At 39.3% G+C, this 6,804-nt stretch overlaps 1 pseudogene; it reads right to left on the bottom strand.

Moving 5' to 3' along the window:
• Positions 1–5,317: 5,317 nt before the first annotated feature.
• LOC102863894 lies at positions 5,318–5,988 on the bottom strand (annotated as a pseudogene).
• Positions 5,989–6,804: the final 816 nt, after the last annotated feature.

Raw genomic sequence — 6,804 nt, 5'->3', positions numbered from 1 at the left:
TGGTCCAATCACTAGTTCCTCCTCCTGTGGGCTCATCTTCAGTTGCCATATCTACCAATCTCAATGTGTTCTATTGTGCATACGGTTTTGAAGGCCTGTTATTTCAGAAGTGGATGGCAAATCCTTCTTCCTAGTCAGTCTTAATTTGAATGCTCAGATGAAGAACATTATCTTACAGACAAGCATTTTATGGAAAAGAGCAGATTAAAGATATTTTCCAATTATAAAAACTCATAGATTAGAGAAAAAAAGACCAAGATGGATGTCAGAAGGAACTCTGAATATTATGCCAGAGCACCAAAAAATCACACATGATCTTAGCCAAAAGGCCTAGAAGCGATAGCACCAAAAAACCAAAGCAAAGGGGAGAATCAAGATATTAAGGAGTTGAACAGAAGATTCCAAAGGGCAGCATGGGAAGACAAAGTAAAGTACTACAATGAAATGTGCGAAAATTTTCTTCAATATGTGTTTTCATAAATCTCTTAAAGCCATAATATTCTGTGTGGTACTTTATAGTCTCTTGTTCTTAAATTTACAATTCATTGGTTATGTGATTAAAGTGCAATTTATATAAGATGTTGAGCAAGTTGTGTTAGACAACTAAGCTGAAATCCTAGTACATTATCTTGTGTCAGAACATTGTTATTTTATTTTAGAAACAGGACATTTTGTTCCCAAAAGTAACAGTGATTCCCTGATAGTGTCTTTATGTTTTGTATATTTAATCAATTTAAGTTTATCATTTTAAAACTTCACTTATTTAAAAAAAAGCAATCTTAAAAAAAATCAAATGGTGCGAAGTCATTCTGCATTTCTTAAGCTGAAGGACCTGGAGAACAAATTCAAGCCTCAAGTTACAATATTTAAGGATGCTTTGGGCAGAATATGAAAAGATCCAGGAAACATTAAAAGAAGATGGAAGAAGTACACAGAGTCACTGTACCAAAAGGAATTGGCAGACATGAAAGAATTTCATGAATCAATGTATGAGCAAGAGCCTGTGGTGAAGAAGGAGGAAGTTCAAGCTGCTCTGAAAGAATTGTCAAAAAACAAGGCCCCAGAAATTAACGGCATACCAATTTACATATTTCAACAGACACAGTCTTGTTGTGCTCACCAAGTTGTGCCAAGAAACCTGAGGACAACAAGTGGCTGACTGACTGGAAGTGATCTATACTTGCTGCCATTACAAAAAAATAGGTGACCCAAAAGAGTGTGGAAATTATCATTGATACCTCATGGAAGCAAGATTCTGATGAAGATCAACACATCAACAGAGAACTGCCTGAAGTGCTTGTTGAGTTTAGTACAGGCTGTTGCACTAGGGATATTTTAGCTAAAGTCAGATGGATCTTGGCTGAAAGCAGAGAGCACTAGAGGAATGTCTATCTGTGTTTCATTGACTGCAAAGACATTGGACTGTTTGGTTCACAACAATCTATGGGTAACTCAGAGGACAATGGGAATCCCAGAACACATGCTTTTGTGAAACCTACACATGGATCAGGAGTCAGTCATCAGAACATAGCAAGGAAGTAATACATGGTACAAAATTGGGAAGGGTATGCAGCAGACCTCCATATCATTTCAATCTATATGCAGAACAGGCTATCCAGGAGGCTGGGCTCTAGGAGGAGAAATGTGGAATCAGTATTGGAGGTAGACTCATCAACAATCCGTGTTATGCAAATGACACAGACCTGCTTGGTGAACCTGAGGAGGACCTAAGTGCTTGCTGTAGAAGGTCAAGAACTGCAGCCTTCAATATGGATTGAAGTTCAAGATCAAGAAAACAAAGTTTCTCACCACTGGGCCTATGGACAACATCATGATAGATGGTGAAGAGATTGAGATTGTTGATAGCTTCAGTTTGCTTGGCTGCACAATCAACACCCTTGGTAACAGCAGCCAGAAAATTAAAAGATAAATTGCACTGGGTATACCTGTTGCCAGATATGTTTCCAAAGCACTGAAGAGCAATGATGTCAGTCTGGAAACTAAGGTGCACCTGATCAAGGCCATGATCTTTGCAACTACTTACTATGTATAAGAAAGCTGGGCAATGACTAGGGATGATAAAAGAATTGATGCCTTTGAGCCGTTTTGCTGTAGCAGAGCATTGAATGTATCATGGACTGCTAGGCGAAGAGAAGGTGAGACCAAGTTGCTCCTTGGAGGCAAGGATTCTGAAGCTTCGTCTGATATAATTTGGACATGTTGCAAGGCAGGACCATTCCTTAGAGAGGGATATCATGCTTGGGAGGGTGGAGGAACAGCACAGGAGAGAAAGACCCTGGATGAGATGGATCAATTTTGGTAATGGAGGTAAATATGTCAGAGACAGTAAGATTAGCACAGGATAGAGCAGGTTTTAAAACTCTTGTATACTGGGTTGCTGTGAGTCACAGGAGACTTCACGTCACATAACAACAACAGTTATTTCATAGATGTGGAATCATCTAACATTTTTTCTTTTATTACTCTCATTTCACTCACCCTAATGTTTGCAAGGATCATTTATTTTGTAGAAAGTATCAATATTTCAGTTCTTTTTATGCCTTTATACATATATTTTCTCCTATGGTTTAGGTTGTATGACAAGATTCATAGGAACCTCTATTGTTTTAAGTCTTTTATTATATTGAAAAAAACCTCTTAAAATTTAAAACCATTTTTTACTAGTCACCTTTTAAATTATATATAAATTTTCTTTGTGTCCCTCTGCACATTTTTCAAACTGGGGCTTACAGAATTTATTTATATATTAAAATTCTACAGTACGCTTAAATATCATGGAGCAAACCTACTGGAAAAATATGTCAGTACACCTCCATCAGCATATAAACTGATACAATTATGTTCAGTCTACAAAGTGATTGCTGTGTATCTCTTCAACAACATTAAAATCATAAAGTGGTTCTACTTTCTGTCAGAAATGTAGGTAATTTTCCCAGAATTTCACTGATGATTTGCAGCATTGCACTGATTCTTCATTTTAATAAGAATGAGACAGGTGACATATTGAGTCCAGCAACATGAATGAAAGAAAAGTGCTTTGTTTAGACATAGCAGAAAAAAGTACCATTTTATATGTAGACATTTATTTAGCCTTTATTTCAGACATTTTAACAATTGTACCCTGTCACTTCTGACAGCTCTTTCTTACAAGTAAGACTGTCTTTAAAAACTAGTCCTGTTTTCCAATAGCTCTGAAACTTCCTATGATACTTTAAAAGCTATGAGAAAATAAACACTAAAATGAGAAAAACACTAAATGAGAAAATATGAACTAAGCCCGGAGATAGGGAGAAGAACATAGTACTATGAAAAAGGTGAATAATAACAAAATATTAAAAAATAACTAAGTAAATTTTAAAAATAAAGAATAATAATTTTGCTAGAGTTTCCACGTTTTCAGAATCTGCTGTGAAAGTGAAAGTGTAGCAAAGAGAACCTATTTAAACTTATTTTTCAACAATGTAGGGCTGCTATAAGTCAGAAGTGACTCAATGGCTGTGGGTAGTAGAAGATGAATGATTGTGATTGTGGATAATTTTAGAGTACTTAAATCACTTAATTTTGTCATGTTTCTAAAATCTTAATAAATTTATTTTCCTTGTAAAATTATTCTGCAAGAAGAATCCTTTTCCCCCCAGAACTTTGTTTTTAAATATCAATTAATTGATCATATTTTTTAAAAAATGATATGCTGAAAAGAAAATGTTCAAATAATCTAGAAATATGTTTACTTACTAGTTTATTGGGTTTTTTATTAGTAGAGGTCCTTGATAGGTGACATTAGATATACACCTAATTGAAACTCTGCTGGGCCCTATGCCATTTTTACAAACTCTTCTGTGCTTAAATTCTTTGTTGCAGTATATCAACACATCTCATGGAAAGTATTCATCTCCTTAGAAATGTGGCATCAGGATTGGAGGTAGACTCATCAACAATCTGTGTTATGCAGATGACAAAACCCTGCTTGCTAAGACTGAGTAGGACCAGAAGCACTTGTAGAAGGTCAAGGAGTGCAGCCTTCAATACAGAATGAAGCGTAACATCAAGAAAACAAAGATTCTCACCACTGGGCCAATTGGCAGCATCATGATAGATAGTGAAGAGAATGAGATTGTTAATAGCCTCAGTTTGCTTGGCTCTTTGATCAACACTCTTGGTACCAGCAGCCAGGAAATTAAAAGACAAACTGCACTGGAAAAGTGTGCTGTCAGAGACCTCTCCAAAGTACTGAAGAGAAATGATGTCAGTCTGGAGTCTAAGGTGTGCCTGATACAGATCATATTCCTTGCAATTATTTGCTATGCATCAGAAATCTGGACAACGGCCAGGGATGATAGAAGGATAATTGATGCTTTTTGCTGCAGTTCTGGAGAAGAGTATTGAATATACTATGGACTTCTAGGAGAACAAACAAGTTAGTCCCGGAGAGGGTGAAGCCAGCCTGCTCCTTGGAGGCAAGGATTCTGAAGCTTTGTCTGACAAACTTTGGACATTTTTCAGGCAGGATCAGTCCTTGGAGAGGGTCATCATGCTTGGGAGGGTGGAGGGACAGTACAGGAGAGGAAGACAGACCCTCCATGAGATAAATTCAGTGACTGTGTAATGGGGATGGGTGTGGGAGACAATAAGATTGGCATGGGACAGAGCAGGGTTTAGGGCTATTATACATAAGGTTGTTGTAAGTCTCAGGCAACTTGGTGGCACATAACAACAACAGCAGCTGACCCACTACATTTTAAGCATAATGTCCTATTCTGAGAACTGGCACCAACTCAGAGATAGTGTCAGATAGTGTCTCATCATTCTTGCCTTTTAAAAAAAAGAAAAAATATTAGCCTGGTTTCACTTCTTCCAGGACAAATTTGTTTTTGGGTTTTTTTTGGTGTGTTTTTTTTTTTTAAGTCAAGTTATTTATTGAGTGCTGATTACATACTAGATATTATTCCAAATACTTGGGACACATCAGAGAGCAAACAGATTCCTGCCCTCACGGAGCTTACAGTCTAGCATTTCCCACTTCACTTGCACACTGATCCGGGCAAGTCTGTGCCTCTCTGTGCCTCAGCTGCCAAATGGGAGGAATATTCAGAATCAGCACAGACCATGGATGACATGCTTGCTGTTCTGTAGATGCCAAACAAGACCCTTACCCCTTGTCCTAGCCATCTCTTAGGCAAGAAATAGGGCTGGTTGTTGATTTTCAATAAGAGAGCACACTGGGGATAGGGGCTTGGAGCTGGATTGTCTGCTGTGCGATGGTGGTGGTAAAAGGGCTGTGCAGGGCTGATGATGGCTACATAAATTGTTGCTGCTGCTGCTGCTGCTGTTTCTTGGTGGCTGCCTTGCTGGCTAGGTCCTTGGCCTTCTCTGTGGCTGCCAGTGCTGTCTCTTTTGCCTTTTCCTTGGCTTTCTTGGCAGTTTCAACAAGTGTCTTGGAAGTGGCTTCACCTTGTAGCTTGGCCAAGATGTATTCAAAACCCTTCATAGTCTTGGTCACATTGCTTTTAAATCGAGCCAGACCAAATTCGTGGACAGCTCTGGAGACACCAAACAAGCTAGAGGAGACCTAGGCTTCTCGGCGGATTTCGGCCCAACCACTGTTTATCAGAGTTCACACAGTAAACACAGCGTTCCTCCACCACCATCAGCCGGGCATGGTTGATGTTCCAGGTGAAGGTGGTCCTGGTCTGTCTTATTCTGTGGGTCCACAATAGAGTCCTCCAGGATGTACACCAAGTGAGCAACATTGGCAGGAAACAATCGCTCAGCCCAGCGCGGCATCCTGTTGGTCCTGGTCAGCAGTCTCCGGGACAGGAGTTTCTGGTCAGGGGTAACCTCCCGGTGTACTATGTCTTCCGTCAAGACATGTTTGCTGTAGGGATTCGGGTACCGCTGCCAGAAGGCGGCGAACACTTGGTCCCAGGAACTCCGGAGCACACTCTGGCCCAGGAAATACTTCACCATTGTCCCGGCCGGGAAGGGCTCAACACCCGTGAAGCATTAGGAGTGTGGAGCCCGGGGGGGCACGTGGAGGCCGGGCCACAGCTCGGCGCCCCGCCCGCCAGGCTCGCTCAGTCACCACCCTCAATCACCACCGTACTGCGCCCAAGCTTCCGCCACCATGAGGAGTGGTCAAATTTGTTTGTTTTTGACAGGTATTTTTAACCAACACCACAATTCAAAGACTCCTTTTCATCAACCCCACAATTCAAAGGCCCCACTTATTCTTCAGTTCTTCTTGTTCATAGTTCAATCTCCACATGCATATGAAACAGTTAAAAATACCATATCTTAGGATGAGCACAACAGAATCTTTATCTGACATCCTTTCCCTTTGGAATATTAAATCTTTGATGGCTCATTTGTCTAAGACAACACATTTTTTTGTTTTCTTGATACCGTAGGCATCAAATGTGGATCCAAATAAAATCAAGTGCTTGATAATATTTTTCCTGTTAATCATGATGTTATCTATTGGTCATGTTGTAAGGAATTTTATTTCTAAATGTTAAAGTATAGTCATGCCCAATACTGTAGACTTTCAGCGTCTTCAGTAGGCATTGAAAGTATACTCCATTTTCAGCATGAATGTTAATGACTTAACCAAATTACTGAGAGTTTTTAAAAAGGAAATTTAGTTTTCCTCTGAGGACAATTTGCCTAAAGGACCAGTAAGTAATTTTTCTGTTTTCTCCTTCTTTAGGAATGATAGAAGTCTTGTTCACTTCAGAGACAACTAAAATTGAATGAAGAAAATAAAAATAAATTATTTTGTTGTTG

The sequence above is a fragment of the Elephantulus edwardii genome, unplaced genomic scaffold (genome assembly GCF_000299155.1).
Source record: "Elephantulus edwardii isolate Elephantulus edwardi_28Jun2011 unplaced genomic scaffold, EleEdw1.0 scaffold00351, whole genome shotgun sequence".
In the NCBI taxonomy this organism is placed as follows: Eukaryota; Metazoa; Chordata; class Mammalia; order Macroscelidea; family Macroscelididae; genus Elephantulus; species Elephantulus edwardii.
This window is presented reverse-complemented; position numbering and strand designations above follow the sequence as displayed.